General features: G+C 43.0%; 1 protein-coding gene across 1 annotated transcript in view; it reads left to right on the top strand.

Annotated features, from left to right (window-relative positions):
• The window catches only part of LOC139420325 (catenin (cadherin-associated protein), delta 2a), a 383,017-nt gene that overhangs the window by 90,138 nt on the left and 268,759 nt on the right, over positions 1–24,120 (top strand). The window lies entirely within an intron of this gene.

Below are 24,120 nucleotides of genomic sequence, written 5' to 3'. Positions count from 1 at the left end.
AGAAGAACTTTGGATCCACCCAGACTCTTCCTAGAGTTGGCCACCCGGCCTAACGGAGCAATCGAGGGAGAAGGGCCTTGGTCAGGGAGGTGATCAAGAACTCGATGGTCACTCTGACAGAGCTCTAGAGTTCCTCTGCGGAGATGGGAGAACCTTCCAGAAGGACACCCATCTCTGCAGCACTCCACCAATCAGGGCTTTATGGTTGAGTGGCCAGACAGAAGCCGCTTCTCAGTAAAAGGCACGACAGTGCACTTGGAGTTTGCCAAAAGGCACCTAAAGACTCTCAGACCATGAGAAACAAGATTCTCTGGTCTGACAAAACCAAGATTAAACTCTTTGGCCTGAATGCCAAGCGTCACGTCTGGAGGAAGCCTGGCACCATCTGTACGGTGATTCATGGTGGTGGCAGCATCATGCTGTGGGGATGTTTTTCAGCGGCAGGGACTGGGAGACTAGTCAGGATCGAGGCAAAGATGATCAGAGCAAATTACAGAGAAACCCTTGATGAAAACCTGCTCCAGAGCGCTCAGGACCTCAGACTGGGGCAAAGGTTCACATTCCAACAGGACAACGACCCTAAACACACAGCCAAGACAGAGCAGGAGTGTCTTCAGGACAAGTCTCTGAATGTCCTTGAGTGGCCCAGCCAGAGCCTGGACTTGAATCCGATCGAACATCTCTGGTGATAGATGAAAATAGCTGTGCAGCAACACTTCCCATTCAACCTGACAGAGCTTGAGAGGATCTGCACAGAAGATTGTGAGAAACTCCCCAAATACATGTGTGCAAAGCTTGTAGTGTCATACCCATGAAGTCTCAAGGCTGTAATCACTGCAAAAGGTGCTTCAACAAAGTACTGAGTAAAGGGTCTGAATATTTATGCAAATGTGATATTTAATTTAAAAAATATATAAATTAGAAAAAATGTGTAAAAATCTGTTTTTGTTTAGTCAATATGATATATTGTGTGTAGGTTGATGAGGGGAAAAAACTATCTCATCATATTTAGAATAAGGCTGTAACCTTTTCAGCCCCCTTGACAAAATGTTGACTGTCAACACTCCAAACATCTTGAGCAAACACTGGATGTTTTTTGTTGTTGTTGCTGTTGCTACTACTCGTTATTGTGGCTTATGCTATTTAATAAACTGTAGTATCAATCCACAATGGACTAGGACGAGAATATTCCGTGCCTCCAGCCGAATTGGAGTTGATGAGAATGCAGACAGTCAATAACCTTCAGAACTTGAGACAAACGCATGTAGTATTAATCCCAAACCACATTGAGAGACGCAGTCAATGGCGTCAACATTGACTAAACCAGCATTGCTTCGAGCAGAAGTGAGAAAAATGTACTTGCTAATTTTAAAGTGCATGATGCTGTTGACGGTGTTGAAGCTCACGGCCCATCGTTTTTCTCTCATTAACTAACATGCATCTGAATTCCAGCGTGTTCACGCTCGTAAAAAATGTGCTTTTTCATTTGATCTGGACTTTAAAGGGATACTTTAGGATTTGGGCAGATACCCATAGACTTCCAGTCATTGTGCTTATGCTAGTTAGCATTAGCTCGAGAAACTTCATACTAGACACAGAGACTTAAAAAGTATATCCACTAGTTCATCTGACTCTGGGGTAGAAGATTTTTAAAATATATATATATATATTTAACCTTTATTTAACTAGGCAAGTCAGTTAAGAACAAATTCTTATTTTACAATGACGGCCTACTCCGGCCCAACCCTCCCCTCACCCAGACAACGCTGGGCCAATTGTGCGCCGCCCTATGGGACTCCCGATCACGGACGGTTGTGATACAGCCCGGAATCAAACTAGGGTCTGTATTGATGCCTCTGGCATTGAGATGCAGTGCCTTAGACCACTGAGACACTTGGGAGCATAGATAAAGGGCCTCATTGTCAAAAGTATCCTTTTAAGCCATGGAACGCCTTGATTGGCCAGTGAGTGGCCAAGCCCTCATCACACCTACAACTTGTTTATTCATAAAAACTCTGCCTTTTTGCACTACTGGCAGCTATTGCGCTCATAATAACGTCTGTGAAAATAGCAAAAATATTACTGACACATCACCGGACATCACCAGTGCTACCACCAGCACTGCCGCCAGTGCTTAGATTTACCATTGCATTAGGTCTGTTAAAATGGAGCCTTCAGTGTGTTAGTAGGTCAGGTTTGTGAACTCAACCCCATGACCAGCTGGATGAGGGGACTATGTTCTTTGCTCAGCACTTGGCATTGCAGGGCTTGGTAATGATATGAAAGGGGGTCACTGTATTTTAGATGTTTCCAAAACTTCATTGCTTTTTTTTGAGTTTTTATTACTAGTGTTTATTGGCCTAATTCTGCCCTGCATGCATTGTTTGTAGTTTTCCTCTGGACAGAATGCATGCAGGGTTTCAATGGTTTTTTTTGTCCCATTTGGTGAAATCTTATTTTGCAAGTGGACCCCACACCTCGCTGCCATAAAGTGCAATTGGTTGAGTCATTCAATTAGTTTTAGACACATTTGAATAGATATTTCAATGCTCTGTGTGCTTTCTGTCTCAGTTGAGATTATTTCTAAACCTAAATAATTGTAGTGTGTGCAGTACTCGCTCCCCGCCTCCATCTCTTTCTCTCCTCCATGAGAGGCAGACCGCACCTTTCAGTCAGAGTTAGATGCTCACTACACATAAAAGATCAGAGAGAGGAGGAGAAGGAAAAGAGGAGGTTAGGAGAGGAGTAGAGGGGGAGGAGGGGGGAGGATAAGAAGGACACCACAGGAGGTTTACTCTTAGGTTCTAGATAGTACTTTTTTTCTATGTAGAACCCCAAAGGAGAACCCTTTGAAGAACCCTTTTTGGTTCCAGGTAGATCCATTTCTACAGAGGGTTCTACATGCAACCCAAATTGTTCCACATGGAACTAAAAAGGGTTCTACCTGGAACCAAACAGGGTTCTCCTATGGGTACAGTCAAATAGCCCTTTGGAACCTTTTTTCTAAGAGTGTAGATAAGAGATTGATACACTTCACTTTGTCTTTGGCAGAGCAAGACGAAACATTACTATTAAGAGCCTCTCCCAATCTGGTTCAGGTGTGTACTGTATGTGTGTGGGCGGGGGGATGTGCGTGTGAGGGGGTGTTGTGGGGGGCTAATAGCATAGTGTTACACAAGTGGACAGGAAGCCAACTCTGTTTTTATTGTAGATGAAGGGCTGTTTGTTTGGGGTTCTCTTCTCTCTTCACTTGTTGTGGCATGTCTTTATTGGATATACTGTAGATACTGTCTGGCACATGTTGGCTCCTGTGTGTGTGTGTGTGTGTGTGTGTGTGTGTGTGTGTGTATCTATTGGAGATGCAGTTTGTGCCCATCATGGTGCCTGTCATGGTTTGTGCACATCGTCTTTGATATGATCTTATTTTTCATTCTCTCTCTCTCTCTCTCTCTCTCTCTCTCTCTCTCTCTCTCTCTCTCTCTCTCTCTCTCTCTCTCTCTCTCTCTGTATCTCTCTCTCTCTGTATCTCTCTGTATCTCTCTCTCTCTGTATCTCTCTCTCTGTAGCTCTCTCTCTGTAGCTCTCTCTCTCTGTATCTCTCTCCCTCTGTATCTCTCTGTATCTCTCTCTCTGTATCTCTCTCTCTCTGTATCTCTCTGTAGCTCTCTCTCTCTGTATCTCTCTCCCTCTGTATCTCTCTCTCTCTGTATCTCTCTCTCTCTGTATCTCTCTGTAGCTCTCTCTCTCTGTATATCTCTCTCTCTGTATCTCTCTCTCTGTATTTCTCTGTATCTCTCAATATATCTCTCTCTCTCTATATCTCTCTGTATATCTCTCTCTCTGTGTATCTCTCTGTATCTCTCTGTATCGCTCTGTATCTCTCTCTCTGTATATCTCTCTCTCTGTATCACTCTGTATCTCTCTCTCTCTCTCTCTGTATCGCTCTCTCTCTCTGTATCCCTCTTCTCTAATGAGATGCCAGTGTAAGTGTTGTAAATGATAGTGTCTCTTCAGCCAATTACCATAGGCCTCTTCATGTCCTGTTGTTTGAGCAGATTACATCTCTCTCCTTTGTTTGTGTACAGACACATAATGAGACACTCCAATCAAATCCACAGATGCAGGAATTTGATGTGTGTGTGGTTGTGTGTGTGTAGAGAGAGAGAGGGGGCTTAATATAAAAGAGGTACATTGTTAATATTTTCCTTCGATGTGTTTGTGTTGCTGGTGACACACTGTCGATACCTATCGATGTTTACTTTGAACATTGCTGTTACTCATCACCATCTATCAATTGTCATTGTTTATGAGAAGAAACACATGCAATTAACTAGTTATGACAGGTTTGATGTAGGCTTACTGCATATATTAATGACATACAGGGGCACACATTTCACTGGAGACATGTCCCCCCCACATTCTGAAATATAATTTTTGCCCCCCCTAGTTTTCTCATTTGAATATGATCCAAAACAAAAGCTTTAGGACCATGAAGACATCTCCGAGCAGTCGGATAGGCTATTTGGAGTGTTTATCCGACTGGATAAAATAAAATAAATAAAAATTTATAAATATGTCACCGTCACTTCTAAAACCAAAGTTGCACCACTGATGATATAGAAAACACCCGCAAATATATGTCTGTCTACATGAGAAATGTTCTTCCCCACTGGGAGAGTTGTCCCCGCGCACGCGCACACACACACACCTCCCTTGGGCCCTGCCGATCTGTGTGCAGTAATAAACAACCCCCCCGCTCAGAGACAGCAATAAGGGCCAATTAGTCTCTGAGAGCACATCTGCCACCTACAGACACACACATCAACAACTGTTGACTTGTGAACGCACCCCCAGAAGGCTCTCTCTGTCCCAGCCTGCCTCTGTCTCTGCCAGTAGCTCATCAACTGGTGTTGAGTTGCGTTCAGAAGCAACATGTCCTCAGTTGGATGCCAATATGGTCTGGCTGTGTGTGTGTGTGTGTGTGTGTGTGTGTGTGTGTGTGTGTGTGTGTGTGTGTGTGTGTGTGTGTTTTCTCATTCTCAAAAAACACCTGCCGCGTGAATCTACACATTCTTCTCACTGAGTATTCACTGCATTGTAAGCATCTCTGTGAGTTAAGTAAAGATGGTCTCAAGTTTTTTTTCCCTCTGGTTGCACATGTGACATGCTGGTAGAAATGAGGTAAAACGGATTTAAGTTTGCCGTTTACAATCAGGAATCGTGGTCATAGGCAGTCAATGGTCATACACAGGTAGGCAAACAGGCAGGTGAATCAAAACTAGGACTGAAGGCTATAACTGGTTCTCACAAATGAGCTAGAAAAAGGCTTAGTAGAGTCAAAATGAACAATACCTCACAAAGACACAAACAGAATGAACTGAACTAAATAAGGAGCTGATGAGACCAGCTGAGTAACTAACACAGGTGAAATCAATGAGCAAAAATGAAAGGCAGGGCTACGTTCAAGAACACAAAGAAACAGAACATAAGGTTGACTAAGAAAATAAATACAAACCTTACATACATATCTCTCCCCCACCCTCCATTTGGCAAATCTGACCATAATTCTATCCTCCCGATTCCTGCTTCCAAGCAAAAACCAAAGCAGGAAGTACCAGTGACTCGCTCAATATGTAAGTGGTCATATGACACGGATGATACGCTACAGGACTGTTTTGCTGGAATATGTTCTGGGATTCAACCAATGGCATTGAGGAGTATACCACCTCAGTCATCGGCTTCATCCATAAGTGCATCGACGACGTCGTCCCCACAGTGAACGTACGTACATATCCCAACCAGAAACCATGAATTACAGGCAACGTCCACATCGAGCTAAATGCTAGAGCTGTTGCTTTCAAGGAGCAGGACACAAATCCAGACACTTATAAGAAATCCCGCTATGCCCTCAGATGAACCATCAAACAGGCAAAGCGCCAATACAGGATTAATATTGAATCCTACTACACCGGCTCTGACGCTCGTCGGATGTGGCAGGGCTTGAAAACTATTAGACTACAAAGGGAAACCCAGACGCAAGCTGCCCAGTGACGCGAGCCTACCAGACGAGCTAAATGCCTTTTATGCTCGCTTTGAGGCAAGCAACACTGAAGCATGTACGAGAGCACCAGCTGTTCTGGACAACTGTGTGATAACGCTCTTGGTAACCGAGCAAGACCTTTAAACAGGTCAAAAATCACAAAGCCTCAGGGCCAGACGGATTACCAGGACGTGTACTCAAAGCATGTGGACCAACTGTCAAGTGTCTTCGCTGAAGTTTTCAACCTCTCCTTGACCGAGTCTGTATTACCTACATGTTTCAAGCAGACCACCATAGTCCCTGAGCCCAAGGAAGTGAAGGTAACCTGCCTAAATGAATACTGCCCTGTAGCATTCACATAGGTAGCCATGAAGTACTTTGAAAGGCTGGTCATGGCTCACATCAATAGCATCCTCCCGAAAACCCTAGACCTACTCCAATTCGCTACCACCCAAACAAATCCACAGATGATGCAATCGCACTCCACACTGCCCTTTCCCACCTGGACAAAAGGAACACCTATGTGAGAATGCTGTTCATTGACTAAAGCTCAGCCTTCAACACCATAGTGCCCATGAAGCGCATCAATAAGCTAAGGACCCTGGGACTAAACACCTCCCTCTGCAACTGGATCCTGGACTTCTTGACGGGCCGCCCCCAGGTGATAAGGGTAGGCAACAACATGTCTGCCATGCTGATCCTCCTCCGGTACTCCCTGTTCACCCACAACTGTCTGGACAAACACGACTCCAACACCACCATTAAGTTTGCTGACGACACAACAGTGGTAGGCCTGATCTCGATGAGACAGCCTATAGGGAGGAGGTCTGAGACCTGGCAGTGTGGTACCAGGACAACAACCTCTCCCTCAATGTGAGCAAGACAAAGAGCTGATTGTGGACTACAGGAAAAGGCAGGCCAAACAGGCCCCCATTAACATCGACGGGGCTGTAGTGGAGCGGGTTGAGAGTTTCAAGTTCCTTGGTGTCCATCACCAACAAACTATCATAGTCCAAACAGATCAAGACAGTTGTTAGGAGGGCACGACAACACCTTTTCCCCCTCAGGAGACTGAAAAGATTTGGCATGGGTAACCAGATTTTCAGAAAGTTCTACAGCTGCACCATCGAGAGCATCACCGCCTGGTATGGCAACTGCTCAGTATCTGACCGTAAGGCGCTACAGAGGGTGTGCGTACGTCCCAGTACATCACTGGGGCCAAGCTTCCTGCCATCCAGGACCTCTATACTAGGAGGTGTCAGAGGAAAGCCCTAAAAATTGTCAGAGATTCCAGTCACCCAAGTCATAGACTGTTTTCTCTGCTACTGCACTGCAAGCGGTACCGGAGCGCCAAGTCTAGGCCCAAAAGGCTCCTTACCAGCTTCTACCCCCAAGCCATAAGACTGCTGAACAATTAATCAAATGACCACCGGACTATTTACAATGACCCCCCCCACACATTTGTTTTGGTGCTACTTGCTATATATTATCTATGCATAGTCACTTCAACCCTATCTACAAGTACAAATTACCTCGACTAACCTGCACCCCGGCACATTGACTCAGTCTTTTGGTTACTACATGATTCAATATGTATTAGTTCATAGTTTTGATGTATTCACTATTATTCTACAATGTAGAACATTTTTAAAATAAAGAAAAACCCTGGAATGAGTGGGTGTGTCCAAGATTTTGACTGGTACTGTACTGTACAGTATTTTTGGGAAACTGAACGAACTAAACGCAAGCATGCAGGGTAAATACCAAAACATTTTGTGACCGAATCAGCTAAATCCGTTTGACTGTGACCCTGGCTCAGTTGACATGCCAGTAAGTGAAATCAAACACCTGATCAAGCTGTCATGTGACCGAATGCTGCACACAACGCATTCACGGGTCACTATGGAGGAGTTTTGGTTCCTGACTCAAAGGGAATACTGTGCCGTCTCCCTCCAAGTATTAAAACTCATGTTACCCTGATTCAGTGCTCTTGTCTGCATTTAAAAAAATTGACCCAGGTTGGATGTGTCAGGAGACAACGCCCTCTGAGTTTGTGAAGCTCTGACGCGACATGCATCAAGCACACCTATCTCATTAGTGGTGGTGAGATTAGATCAATTATGTCAGACTAATTTGCAATTGACTGTCATAGCCCCACATTAAAATGATATGATGGTGAGTTGAGAATACAATCAGAAATACTGTTAGAATGTTTTGCAGTTGACTGCCATAGCCCTAATTAAAAAATAAAACATTGGCTGTTAATTACATTTTTTTTCACATGGTTGGGGTCATGAACATTTCATATATCTATATGGGATCGTGGGCCAGAAAAGTTTGGGAACCCCAGTCTTAGCAGTTGATTCTATTGTCTGTGCAACATATTTAATCAGCAGGGATGGGTAGAACTGTTAGTGATGCAGCATGCCAATCTGAGACAGAGGCAGAGAGGGGGAGAGAAAGAGAGAGAGGGAGAGAGCAAGGCTGAGAGAGAGATAGAGGGAGAGAGAGGAGAGAAAGCTAGAGAGAGAAACACAGAGCACAAGCACACAATCTCAGATGAAAACCACAGACAGGTTGGGTTTAGTTGGTATTTTGTCTGTTTACATTGAAGTGTTTCTATCACACATTGGAGAAAGTGTTGCTTGAAAGGAGGAATAAGAAGTCCAGACAAGCAAAGTGGCATGTTACGTTTTGTAACGATCAGCCTGCACATGACTCCATTTTGTGGGTAATTTCTTCTCTACTAAATCATCCTTGTAGACCTTTTGAGACACAGTGAGTTGGTAGGTTGACATTCATAGTTTATTTTCCCTCTCAAAATGGGGACCAAATGTCCTTTACTTCAACATGAAAGGAGCTCTTGACATTTTTCAATCAGTATCGAGCCATCAAACCATCACCTGAGAGCCTGCGGAGAGATGCTCTCAACAAACCTTTCATATCTCCTCTGGAAACACACACACACACACACACAGACACACACACATCCTCCCCCACACACACAGGGTCTATGATTTCCCATCCAGCATGCTACACTTTGCCCCTGTCAATTCCTATTCAATATAAGACACATACGTCTCTGTTTTATTTCAAGTGTGAAAGCTTTATTTGACGAGTGAATGGACAACGAAAGCCGCTTTTTTCCCAGAGGACATTGTAAAGCTCCTCACCCACTGTGGTTTCAAAAAAATATGTATTTAACCTTTATTTAACTAGGCAAGTCCCTCACCCACCGTGGTTATCTTAGCCCGGGGCTTTGCTTCTATTCAATTACCCTAGCGCTTGTCATACAGGACATAGGTACACCTGAAGAGTACGGTACAACACACGCACAGAGAGCGTACAATACTGTTTGTGTTCTGCCCACACGATATGTGTAAGCTTGGTAGACAGCTGACAACCCCAAATCTATATTGCATTTAGAAACAACCTGTCATTCATCACAAACGTGAATATCTGGGTTTTCCCTCTTCACTCTGCAGAAGGACTGCGTTTAATCAGTGGACACCACTCGTATTTATTACAACACGCCTGTCATAATTGTTTTCTTTACTAAAGTAAAGGTTTATTATTATTATTGCTAAAGGTACTGCATAGGTGTAAAAAAAAAATTAGCAAGAGATAGCACTTTGCTGGCTACTGGGCATATACTGCCGGAAAGGACAACGACCTTTTGACAAAAGAGATTATTATCAGTAATTAGTATCAGTGTCACAGAAACCAATCTCATAAATCAATGATATTACAGCAATACATAATGACATTAACAGTGAAAATCACTTACATTACAGATATGAAAATAAAAATGTACCTCTGAATGGAACCAGTTGCTCATCCACTCATCCACTGTTACTTCAGGCCCAGGGTTGTAGAGGTATGGCAGACTCTCCACCCACTTCTCCCAGACCTCTCTTATGGCTGCCAGTTTGTCTCTCACATGTCTTGCAGGTCTTGACTCACAGTTCTCAAATCGTGGCATTCTTGAGAAAGTGTGAAAGACTTTCAGTTGCATCGTGACACGGAAAATCACCCTTCCACTCTCTGCATCCCAGAGACTACATGTAGCCTCTCCTTGGGACCTATACACACCTGCTAAGATTAGTAGCCCTATGTAGGCATACAGATCACTTTCATCCATCCTTTTCCAGTTGTCTCCATATCCTGTCGAGGGCTGGGGTTCCGCTAGCGGAACAACAGCCAATGAAATTGCAGGGTGCAAAATACAAATCAACAGAAATCTCAAGTATTAGGCACCATTTTAAAGATAATATTCTTGTTAATCCAGCCATAGTGTCTGATTTCAAAAATGCTTTACAGCGAAAGCTCCACAAACTATTATGTTAGGTCACCACCAAGTCACAGAAAAACCCAGCCATTTTTCCAGTCAAAGAGAGGAGTCACAAAAAGCACAAATAGAGATAAAATGAATCACTAACCTTTGATGATCTTCATCTGATGACACTCATAGGACTTCATGTTACACAATACATGTATGTTTTGTTCGATAAAGTGCATATTTATATCCAAAAATCTCATTTTACATTGGTGTGTTATGTTCAGTAGTTCAAAAACATGTGATTTTGCAGTGAGCCACATAAATTCACAGAAATACTCATTATAAATGTTGATGAAAATTCAAGTGTTATGCATGGAACTTTAGATACACTTCTCCCTAATGCAACCCTGTGTCAGATTTTTTTTTTAAATTACAGAAAAAGCATAATCTGAGTACGGCGCTCAGAGCCCAAACCAGCCAAAATAAATATCCGCCATGTTGCGCAGTCAAAATTAGTAAGAAATAGCATTATAAATATTCAATTACCTTTGATGATCTTCATCAGAATGCACTCCCAGGAATCGCAGTTCCACAATAAATGTTTGTTTTGTTCGATAATGCCCATCATTTATGTGCAAATAGCTTATTTTGCAAACAAATCCAAACGTGCGTTCAGGTTCAGCCGAACGTCGGACTAAAAGTTTGAAAAGTTATATTACAGGTCGTAGAAACTTGTCAAACTAAGTATAGAATCAACTTTAGGATGTTTTTTCATAAATGTTCAATAATGTTCCAACCGGAGAATTCCATTGTCTGTAGAAAAGCAATGGAACGAGAGCTACCTCTCATGTGAAATGCGCGTGACTGAGAACGAGGCTGCTGCCAGACCCCTTAGTCAAACAGCTCTCATTCGCTCCCCCTTCACAGTAGAAGCCTGAAACAACGTTCTAAAGACTGTTGACATCTAGTGGAAGCTGTAGGAAGTGCAAAATGACCCATATCCCACTGTGTATTCGATAGGGGCTGAGTTCAAAAACTACAAACTTCAGATTTCCCACTTCCTGTTTGGATGTTTTCTCAGGTTTTCGCCTGCCATATGAGTTCTGTTATACTCACAGATATCATTCAAACAGTTTTAGAAACTTCAATTTTTGTCTGAAATTTTTGTTTATTTTGTCTGAAATTTTGTTTATTTTGTCTGTGAACTTGAGGTATGTGTGGGGTCGTGGTCGTGGTCGTGGAGGGGATGTACAATAAAGTTTTAGTTTTGTCTGAGTTCAATCAGTAGCACACAATCTAAATGTCTCATTGTGTGAGTCTAAACATGAAGCACTCTTAAGCCTACAGTTCCATGGTGGTTACACAAGGCTGTTATACTAAGTCTACTAATGATAATAACATTACTTATTATAATGATGGTCATAATAATAGTAATAATAACAATAAGGAGATCAAATCAAATCAAATTGTATTAGTCACATGTGCCGAATACAACAGTGAAATGCTTACTTACCAACAATGCAGTTTAAAAATAAAATAAATACATTTGGATAAAATAATAGGTCTTGTTGTGCCCTCTTCACAACTGTCTTGGTGTGCTTGGACCATGTGCATTTGTTGGTGAAGTGGACACCAAGGAACTTGAAGCGCTCAACCTGCTCCACTGCAGCCCTGTCGATGAGAATGGGGGTGTGCTCGGTCCTCTTTTTCCTATCGTCCACAATCATCTCCTTTGTCTTGATCACGTTGAGGGAGAGGTTGTTGTCCTTGCACCACACGGCCAGGTCTCTGACCTCCTCCCTGTAGGCTGTCTCGATGATGGTGTTGGAGTCGTGCCTGGCCGTGCAGTCATGAGTGAACAAGGAGTACAGGAGGGGACTGAGCACGCACCCCTGAGGGGACCCTGTGTTAGGGATCAGCGTGGCAGATGTGTTTCTACATACCATTACCACCTGGGGCGGACCGTCAGGAAGTCCAGGATCCAGTTGCAGAGGGAGGTGTTTAGTCCCAGGGTCCTTAGCTTATTGATGAGCTTTGAGGGCGCTATGGTGTTGAACACTGAGCTGTAGTCAATGAATAACATTCTCACATAGGTGTTCCTTTTGTCCAGGTGGGAAAGGGCAGTGTGGAGTGCAATAGAGATTGCATCATCTGTGGATCTGTTTGGGCAGTATGCAAATTGGAGTGGGTCTAGGGTTTTTGGGATAATGGTGTTGATGTGAGCCATGATCAGCCTTTCATAGCACTTCATGGCTACAGACATGAGTGCTACGGGTCATTTAGGCAGGTTACCTTAGTGTTCTTGGGCACAGGGACTATGGTGGTCTGCTTAAAACATGTTGGTATTACAGACTCGGACAGGGAGAGGTTGAAAATGTCAGTAAAGACACTTTGCTAGTTGGTCAGCGCATGCTCGCAGTACACGTCCTGGTAATCCGTCTGGCCCTGTGGCCTTGTGAATGTTTTTTAATTTTTTTAATTGATTTTCATTTCATTGAGTATCTGAAACATACAATATACTTGCTGTGAAGCCGCTCAACAACGACACCATACCAGTCATCACAGACTCCCATTCAGAGCGACACACAGAAGCATCTCAGGTCAATTCCCTGCTTAAGGGCATGTTGACAGATCTTCCATCAGGCCAAAGACATGAACCAGAACTCTCCAAGATCCCCCCACAGTTCCCTAATAACTGGCCCTCAACCATTCGACAACCCTCCCACAGTCGCCCCAAGAAGAAAAATAAAAAATAAAAATAAAATGAATTCCATTCCCAAGAACTCCCCAATGCACCAACAACCAAGACAGTGAACTAAAGAGAAAAAATAAAAGGACAGAAGAAAACAGCAAACAACAATGCAACAAAACTTTAAAAAACAAAGGACATCAAGGACAACTAATATCATAACAGCAAAGCCAACTGTATATGTTTGTGTGCATGTCTGGCACTATTACATGTATGTGTTCTTGCATGCGTTTATTTGAATGAGAGTGTGTGTATATGCATGTGTACAAACACCTCAGTGTTATTCAAACATACTTTATTTTTGTATTTACTTTATTATGTTTTATTTTGACTTTATTTTTGACTTTTATCGTTGACCATCATTCTATCTCCGGTACAGCAACTCCACTCCCACTTGTCTCCAATTCCACATCCCAACCCTCAGCTTCACTCAGCACATCCCAACCCTCAGCTTCACTCAGCACATCCCACCTACAGTATCTCTGCTGGCCACCCTCTACGGATTTCTACACAACATATATCTTTCAACTATGCTGTGATGTTTGACGTACAATTTCAATCTATCTAATCGAATAGAATCCACATATTGCGAGTTGAAGATAAATACTTTTACTAAGAGTATTAGTGTATTAGTTATTGACTTACTCAGTTTCTCCAGATCTCCCAACAGTACTATTTCTAGGATCAATGCTATGCATTTTCAGCCATTCCTGAACCTGAGACCAGAAACAGGCTACCTGAGGGCAATACCAAAATAAATTGTCTATTGATTCTGTATCCTCACAAAATAATCTGCAGAGCTTCGGTGACTTTATGCCCCAAATATTCAACATTTTGTTGGTGGCAAGAATTCTATATAATAATTTTAGCTGAAAAGCCTTGAATCTTGCGTTGTTTTATATATCAACTCATACCGTGGAATCGGTACATCAAAATCTCTTCCCAACTATTTTGCAATCTGTATGGCACTGCTGCCAACATCCTGGCTCTCAAATGAAACTGGTATACTTATTTATTTATGCTATTTTTATTCCTCCGCCAGTTTTGATCCTTTATATAGGACAGACAGACCAGTTCCCTACCTCCTCCCACTGCCACCTGCCTCCTCTATTTTTGGGGTAACGCTGTAATCAATTGGTTGTACTCTTGGATTGAGCAGACCTTCCCGTACAATTCTGATAACTCTATGAAGGACATAGAGTTCCAATTTACAATATCATTTAAGAACAACATACCCTTTTCAAACATCTTTCTCATAAATACAGGTATTTGATCAACCAGGACATTTGAGTTCAGCCATAATATTTTTGCAATTCTTGTTTGAAAAATAGAGATACTTTGAAAAAAGTATCATTTTCAATTCAATCAATCTGCACAAAGGCAAAAAGGCATTTTTGAACTATGGATGAGCTTTTCTTAGTAATCTTCTTGAGAACCATATAGGGTTAAAGTAAAACTTTTGAATAAGTGAAGCTTTTAGAGAGAGGTTTAGTGCTTTTATATTTAATCATCTCAACCCACCCAATTCATATTCATTATATAGATAGGCTCATTTTATTTTGTCTGGTTTAGCGTCCCAGATAAAGCTAAATATTTTTTGCTCATATGATTTAAAAAAACAAACCCTCAGGAGTAGGCAACGCCATAAGTAAGTGAGTAAACTGAGATATGACTGCAGTGTTAATCAGGGCAAATTTTCTCTAAATAGACAGGTATTTACCTCTCCATGGTTGCAGGATCTTGTCTATTTGACATACTTAAAGGTCTTACTCAAATCGGCTGCGGAGAGCGTGATAACACAGTCTTCCAGGAAACAGCTGGTGCTCTCATGCTTGTTTCAGTGCCATTTGCCTCAAAGCGAGCATAGAAGTAATTTACCTCGTCTGGTAGGCTCATGTCACTGGGCAGCTCTCAACTGTGCATCCCTTTGTAGTCTGTAATGGTTTGCAAGCCCTGCCGCATCTGACGAGCGTCAGAGCCAGTGTAGTACAATTCGATCTTAGTCCTGTATTGAAGCTTTGCCTGTTTGATGGTTCGTCGGAGGGCATAGCGGGATTTCTTATAAGCTTCCGGGTTAGAGTCCCGCTCCTTGAAAGCGGCAGATCTAGCCTTTAGCTCAGTGCAGATGTTGCCTGTAATCCATGGCTTCTGGTTGGGGTTTTGTACATATGGTTACTGTGGGGACGATGTCATCGATGCACTTTTTGATGAAGCTGATGACTGGTGTGGTGTACTTCTCAATGCCGTCGGAGGAATCCCGGAAAATATTCCAGTCTGTACTAGCAAAACAGTCCTGTAGTTTAGCATCTGCTTCATCTGACCACTTTTTTATTGATCTAGTCACTGGTGCTTCCTGCTTTAATCTTTGCTTGTAAGCAGGAATCAGGAGGATAGAATTATGGTCAGATTTACCAAATGGAGGGCGAGGAAGAGCTTTGTATGCGTCTCTATGTGTGGAGTAAAGGTGGTCCAGAGTTTTTTTCCCCTCTGGTTGCACATGTAACATGCTGACAGAAATGTGGTAAAACGGATTTAAGTTTCTCTGCATATAAGTCCCCGGCTACTAGGAGCACCACCTCTGGGTGAGTGTTTTCTTGTTTGCTATTGGCGGAATACAGCTCATTCAATGCTGTCTTAGTGCCCGCCTCTGACTGTGGTGTATGTAAACAGCTACGAAAAATACATGAAAACTCTCTAGGTAGATAGTGTGGTCTACAGCTTATCATGAGATCACTCTACCTCAGGCGAGCAATAGTTTAAGTCTTCCTTAGATATTGTGCACCAGCTGTTATTTACAAAAATACATAACCTGCCGTCCCTTGTCTTACCAGAAGCCGCTGTTCTATCCTGCTAGTACAGTTTATAACCAGCCAGCTGTATGTTGATAGTGTCGTCGTTCAGGCACGACTCCGTGAAGCATAGGATATTACAGTTTTGAATGTCCCATTGGTAGTTTAATCTTGCGTGTAGGTAATCTATTATATTCTCCAAAGATTGCATGTTTGCTAGCAGAATTGAAGGAATGGAAGGAATTGTTTTTTCGATCGCCCACGAATTCTCAGAAGGCAGCCTGCCCTTTGGCCCCTTTTTCTCCGCCTCCCCTTCACGGAAATCACGGGGATTTGGGCCTGTTCCTGAGAAAGCAGTATATCGTTCGCGTTGGGCTCGTCAGACTCATTAAAGGAGAAATAGGATTCTGCCTGTCCGTGATGAGTAATCTCAGTCCTGATGTCCATAAGTTATTTTTGGTCATAAGAGACGGTAGTGGCAACATTATGTACAAAATAAGTTAAAAAAGATGTTACAAAAAAGACAAATAAACGAACAAAAAAAAACACAATTTGTTGCCTCCTTCTCCGGTGCCATCAAGAAATAGGAGAGTTATTATTATTATCAATATTTTTTTCTGACAATTTGGAACAGTTTGTCAGAAAAGCATGTACATCTTGGTGGGGCAAACTACCCAATTTGTCACTACACAACACATCACAACACTAAACAATACATTAATTGGACTATAATTGTGACAAATGGTGCCCACAAACATTTAGGGCCTGCATACAGTAAAGCTGTCCTAACAGCAGAGTCCCAACAGCAGTCCCAACACCTTACCACTGTTACACATGGCTATCAACGGAGCCTTGCCTAGCAGTGAAACAGTTAATTCAGCCTCATTTACTGCCTTAAAAAACATAGCTGACTTGCTTAACAAATGTGGTTTCTACTGATAACTGAGATGTACAAACTATGGCATAAGGGGACGACAAGCGCATAAGAGGCCATCCGTAATATTGATTAAAACATTAATGAACAAGCTAGTAGTCAGTATAACTATTTGTTCAGCACTTTTTAAATGTACAGCGACAAAATTCAGAACATGGGCCATTCTTAAATTATTCTCCCTGTACACCAAGTCAGAACCGTAGGATAAATAAAGGCGGCATATAAGCAGACAATGAAAACAAATTTCTCTAAAACAGGGCATAGGCTATGTGTGCACCACCAAGTCAGAACAGTTGGCAAAATTATGAGGGGAGAAGTGAGCAAATTATTCGGGTGAGGCATATGGGCTACTAACAGAGTACTACACAACATACACTTACACGGAACCTAAACCGGCTGCACATGTGCGCTATCGTGCGCTATCGTGCATAAATGTATGTTGTCCCCCTACAGCAAAGGCGATCACGACACGCAGGTTAAAATATCAAAACAAACTCTGAATCAATGACATTAATTTGGGGACAGGTCGAAAAGCATTAAACATGTATGGCAATTTAGCTAGTTAGCTAGCACTTGCTAGCTAATTTGTCCTATTTAGCTATCTTGCTGTTGCTAGCTAATTTGTCCTGGGATATAAACATTGAGTTGTTATTTAACTTGAAATGCACAAGGTCCTCTACTCATACAATTAATCCACACATAAAATGGCCAACTGAATCATTTCTAGTCATCTCTCCTCCTTCCAGGCTATTTCATCTTTGAAATTATATGGCGATTGGCATCTACACTTTTACCTAAAGAAAAAAAATCTACACTTTTACCACGACAACCAGCAAAACATTTCGTCTTTCAATCACCCACGTGGGTATAACCAATGAGGAGATGGCACGTGGGTACCTGCTTCTATAAACCAATCAGGAGATGGGAGAGGCAGGACTTGCAGCGCGATCTGTGTCAGAAATAGAAAGGACTTCTATTTTAGCCCTTGGCAACGCAGACACTCGTTGGCGCGCGCGAGCAGTGTGGGTGCAATAATTGAATAACATGGGTTTCTAAATTTATTTTGCGACGCTCGCACACGCGACGTGACCGGTCTGGTCAGCATGTTAGTATTACTTTCTTAGCTACAGTATTCATATCTCTCTGGCATATTACATAATTTATGCAGCAGATAACAAGACATTTTTGGACTCACCTTGTTGTGCTGTGCTCACTTGAACAGGAAGGTGGCGTAGCAGTCCTTCGTGGGAAAATGTTGTCATCAAACTCTGTCATCAAAGTCCTGCATTCTCTGAATTTATGGTGCTTTCAAGACAACTATGAACTCGGAGAAAAAAACAAGGTTGAATAATGATGATGTCAGTGATCTTCAGCTCGGAGCTCAAGAAAGAGGCCTGAGTTCCTGACTTGGAATTGAATGACCGTTTAAAATGTATTTTCCCAGTCAGTTTTTTTTCTCGAGATCCCAGTTGTCCCAGAAGTCAAGCTGGGTTGACAACATGGCCAATGTTGAGTGTTTATCCTTTTAAGCTTGGAGAAGAGACCCTTAAACCCAGACTTGGGACCACATACCCACTCCACTAAATATCAGGCTAGTGATTGCTTTGCAATGCTTGCAGCCACTGATTTCATCCAAACCACTCATTGTTGAATTTGCCATTTCCATCAATGTTTATGTCCAATGGCCGATGAGCACCGATACGTTCGATCCATCATTTCTGTTCATTATTTTTCTTCATATGACAAGGATTGAAAATGATTTGCCAGTATATTGTCGACTTGATTCATGATGATGACTGCTAGCTTGCTAGCTAAGGTTGTTAAAGTATAAGTCCAATCAAAGCTACTGTAGATATAACATGATTTGACATAATTTTATCTGTGGGCAATGTCTTTGAGTCTTCTTAAATGGGCACTTCTAATGTAACTGTATGGCAGCACCCAAGGGGCTTGAATCTTTGAGCTCTACCCTTATATTTTGCAGTGACGTAGCGTCCCCGTGAATGACGGAACACTTGGCAAATCACGGCGCAACTGGAGAACATTACCAACCCCTACACTCTGTATTTTCCGCTGGCTGCCCCACCACCACAGAAAGTACTGAGCTAGGCGGAAACTAGAGGTCGACCGATTATGATTTTTTTCAACGCCGATACCGATTCTGATTATTGAAGGACCAAAAAGCCGATACCGATTCTGATTATTGAAGGACCAAAAAGCCGATACCGATTAATCGGCCGATTTCTATTTTATTTATTTGTAATAATGACAATTAGAATAATACTGAATGAACACTTATTTTAACTTAATATAATACATCAATAAAATCAAATTAGCCTCAAATAAATAATGAAACATGTTCAATTTGGTTTAAATAATGCAAAAACAAAGTGTTGGAGAAGAAAGTAAAAGTGCAATATTTGCCATGTAAGAAAGCTAACATTTAAGTTCCTTGCTCAGAACATGAGAACATATGAAAGCTGGTGGTTCCTTTTAACATGAGTTTTCAATATTCCCAGGTAATACGTTTTAGGTTGTAGTTATTATAGGAATTATAGGACTATTTCTCTCTATACCATTTGTATTTCATTAACCTTTGACTATTAGATGTTCTTATAGGCACTTTAGTATTGCCAGTTTAACAGTATAGCTTCCGTCCCTCTCCTCGCTCCTCCCTGGGCTCGAACCAGGAACACAACGACAACAGCCACCCTCGAAGCAGCGTTACCCATGCAGAGCAAGGGGAACAACCACTCCAAGTCTCAGAGTGAGTGACATTTGAAACGCTATTAGCGCGTACCCCGGTAACTAGCTAGCCATTTCACATCGGTTACACAAGCCTAATCTCGGGAGTTGATAGGCTTGAAGTCATAAACAGCGCAATGAAGAGCTGCTGGCAAAACGCACAAAAGTGCTGTTTGAATGAATGCTTACAAGCCTGCTGCTGCCTACCACCGCTCAGTCAGACTGCTCTATCAAATCATAGTTATAACATAATAACACACAGAAATACGAGCCTTAGGTCATTAATATGGTTGAATCCGGAAACTATCATCTCGAAAACAAGATGTTTATTCTTTCAGTGAAATACGGAACCGTTCCGTATTTTATCTAAGGGGTGGCATCCATTAGTCTAAATATTCCTGTTACATTGCACAACCTTCAATGTTATGTCATAATTACGTAAAATTCTGGCAAATTAGGCGGCCTAAACTGTTGCATATACACATATGACTCTGCGTGCAATGAACGCAAGAGAAGTGACACAATTTCACCTGGTTAATATTGCCTGCTAACATGAATTTATTTTAACTAAATATGCAGGTTTAAAAATATATACTTCTGTGTATTTATTTTAAGAAAGGCATTGATGTTCATGGTTAGGTACACATTGGAGTAACGATATGCACCGCATCGATTATATGCAACGCAGGACACGCTAGATAAACTAGTAATATCATCAACCATGATGTTAACTAGTGATTATGATTGATTGATTGTTTTTTATAAGATAAGTTTAATTCTAGCTAGCAACTTACCTTGGCTTACTGCATTCACGTAACAAGCAGTCTCCTCGTGGAGTGCAATGAGAGGCAGGTGGTTAGAGCGTTGGACTAGTTAACTGTAAGGTTGCAAGTTTGAATCCCCGAGCTGACAAGGTGAAAATCTGAACGAGGCAGTTAACCCACCGTTCCTAGGCCGTCATTGAAAATAAGAATGTGTTCTTAACTGATTTGCCTAGTTCAATAAAGATTCAATTTAAAACAATAAAAACAAATATATTGGCCAGATCGGTGTCCAAAAATACAGATTTCCGATTGTTATGAAAACTTGAAATCGGCCCTAATTAATCGGCCATTCCGATTAATCGAAACACCTGCATTTTGGAGTTGCCTTATTCAAAAGAGTATAAAAAGAGACCATGTTGGTATGCGGCTTTATTAACTCAATTATTATTGTTTTATTTTTTACATTGCTTGCAAACTCATATATGTATTAATGCCAACATAACATGCAAAACAGGCAAAAAAAAGTAAATATAAAGAGTACCAGTCAAAAGTTTGGGCACACCTACTCATTCAATGGTTTTTCTTTATTTTTTACTATTTTCTACACTGTAGAATAATAGTGAAGACATCAAAACTATGAAATAACACGTTTGGAATCATGTAGTAACCAAAAAAGTGATAGTAAAAGTAGCCACCCTTTGCCTTGATGACAGCTTTGCACACTCTTGGCATTCCCTCAACCAGCTTCACCTGGAATGCTTTTCCAACAGTCTTGAAGGAGTTCCCACATATGCTGAGCACTTGCTGGCAGCTTCTCCTTCACTCTCCGGCCCATCTCAATTGGGTTGAGGTCGGGTGTAGGCCTGGTTGTGTAGGCCAGGTCATCTGATGCAGCACTCCATCACTTTCCTTCTTGGTCAAATAGCCCTTACACAGCCTGGAGGTTCAAACTTCCGGCGCCGACAGAGATGGCCGCCTCGCTTCGCGTTCCTAGGAAACTATGCAGTTTTTTGTTTTTTTACGTGTTATTTCTTACATTAGTACCCCAGGTCATCTTAGGTTTCATTACATACAGTCGAGAAGAACTACTGAATATAAGATCAGCGTCAACTCACCATCAGTACGACCAAGAATATGTTTTTCGCGACGCGGACCCTGTGTTCTGCCTTACAAACAGGACAACGGAGTGGATCCTATGCAGCGACCCAAAAAAGACTCCGAAAGAGAGGGAAACGAGGCGGTCTTCTGGTCAGACTCCGGAGACTGGCACACCGTGCACCACTCCCTAGCATTCTTCTTGCCAATGTCCAGTCTCTTGACAACAAGGTTGATGAAATCCGAGCAAGGGTAGCATTCCAGAGGGACATCAGAGACTGTAACGTCCTTTGCTTCACTGAAACATGGCTCACTGGAGAGACTCTATCCGAAGCGGTGCAGCCAACGGGTTTCTCCACGCATCGCGCTGACAGAAACAAACATCTTTCTGGTAAGAAGATGGGCGGGGGCGTATGCCTCATGACCAACGTGACATGGTGTGATGAAAGAAACATACAGGAACTCAAATCCTTCTGTTCACCTGATTTAGAATTCCTCACAATCAAATGTAGACCGCATTATCTACCAAGAGAATTCTCTTCGATTAGAATCACAGCCGTATATATCCCCCCCCAAGCAGACACATCGATGGCTCTGAACGAACTTTATTTAACTCTCTGCAAACTGGAAACGATTTATCCGGAGGCTGCATTCATTGTAGCTGGGGATTTTAACAAGGCTAATCTGAAAACAAGACTCCCTAAATTTTATCAGCATATCGATTGCGCAACCAGGGGTGGAAAGACCTTGGATCATTGTTACTCTAACTTCCGCGACGCATATAAGGCCCTGCCCCGCCCCCCTTTCGGAAAAGCTGACTATGACTCCATATGACAGAAACTAAAACAAGAGGCTCCCACGCTGAGGTCTGTCCAACGCTGGTCCGACCAAGCTGACTCCACACTCCAAAACTGCTTCCATCACGTGGACTGGGAGATGTTTCGTATTGCGTCAGATAACAACATTGACGAATACGCTGATTCGGTGTGCGAGTTCATTAGAACGTGCGTTGAAGATGTCGTTCCCATAGCAACGATTAAAACATTCCCTAACCAGAAACCGTGGATTGATGGCAGCATTCGTGTGAAACTGAAAGCGCGAACCACTGCTTTTAATCAGGGCAAGGTGTCTGGTAACATGACTGAATACAAACAGTGCAGCTATTCCCTCCGCAAGGCTATCAAACAAGCTAAGCGCCAGTACAGAGACAAAGTAGAATCTCAATTCAACGGCTCAGACACAAGAGGCATGTGGCAGGGTCTACAGTCAATCACGGACTACAGGAAGAAATCCAGCCCAGTCACGGACCAGGATGTCTTGCTCCCAGGCAGACTAAATAACTTTTTTGCCCGCTTTGAGGACAATACAGTGCCACTGACACGGCCTGCAACGAAAACATGCGGTCTCTCCTTCACTGCAGCCGAGGTGAGTAAGACATTTAAACGTGTTAACCCTCGCAAGGCTGCAGGCCCAGACGGCATCCCCAGCCGCGCCCTCAGAGCATGCGCAGACCAGCTGGCCGGTGTGTTTACGGACATATTCAATCAATCCCTATACCAGTCTGCTGTTCCCACATGCTTCAAGAGGGCCACCATTGTTCCTGTTCCCAAGAAAGCTAAGGTAACTGAGCTAAACGACTACCGCCCCGTAGCACTCACATCAGTCATCATGAAGTGCTTTGAGAGACTAGTCAAGGACCATATCACCTCCACCCTACCTGACACCCTAGACCCACTCCAATTTGCTTACCGCCCAAATAGGTCCACAGACGATGCAATCTCAACCACACTGCACACTGCCCTAACCCATCTGGACAAGAGGAATACCTATGTGAGAATGCTGTTCATCGACTACAGCTCGGGGTCTCGACCCCGCCCTGTGCAACTGGGTACTGGACTTCCTGACGGGCCGCCCCTAGGTGGTGAGGGTAGGCAACAACATCGCCTCCCCGCTGATCCTCAACACTGGGGCCCCACAAGGGTGCGTTCTGAGCCCTCTCCTGTACTCCCTGTTCACCCACGACTGCGTGGCCACGCACGCCTCCAACTCAATCATCAAGTTTGCGGACGACACAACAGTGGTAGGCTTGATTACCAACAACGACGAGACGGCCTACAGGGAGGAGGTGAGGGCCCTCGGAGTGTGGTGTCAGGAAAATAACCTCACACTCAACGTCAACAAAACTAAGGAGATGATTGTGGACTTCAGGAAACAGCAGAGGGAACACCCCCCTATCCACATCGATGGAACAGTAGTGGAGAGGGTAGCAAGTTTTAAGTTCCTCGGCATACACATCACAGACAAACTGAATTGGTCCACTCACACAGACAGCATCGTGAAGAAGGCGCAGCAGCGCCTCTTCAACCTCAGGAGGCTGAAGAAATTCGGCTTGTCACCAAAAGCACTCACAAACTTCTACAGATGCACAATCGAGAGCATCCTGGCGGGCTGTATCACCGCCTGGTATGGCAACTGCACCGCCCTCAACCGTAAGGCTCTCCAGAGGGTAGTGAGGTCTGCACAACGCATCACCGGGGGCAAACTACCTGCCCTCCAGGACACCTACACCACCCGATGTCACAGGAAGGCCATAAAGATCATCAAGGACATCAACCACCCGAGCCACTGCCTGTTCACCCCGCTATCATCCAGAAGGCGAGGTCAGTACAGGTGCATCAAAGCTGGGACCGAGAGACTGAAAAACAGCTTCTATCTCAAGGCCATC

The sequence above is a fragment of the Oncorhynchus clarkii genome, chromosome 11, assembly GCF_045791955.1.
Source record: "Oncorhynchus clarkii lewisi isolate Uvic-CL-2024 chromosome 11, UVic_Ocla_1.0, whole genome shotgun sequence".
Classification (NCBI taxonomy): Eukaryota; Metazoa; Chordata; class Actinopteri; order Salmoniformes; family Salmonidae; genus Oncorhynchus; species Oncorhynchus clarkii.
The sequence above is the reverse complement of the archived record's forward strand: the minus strand, read 5'-3'. Positions and strand labels throughout refer to the sequence as shown.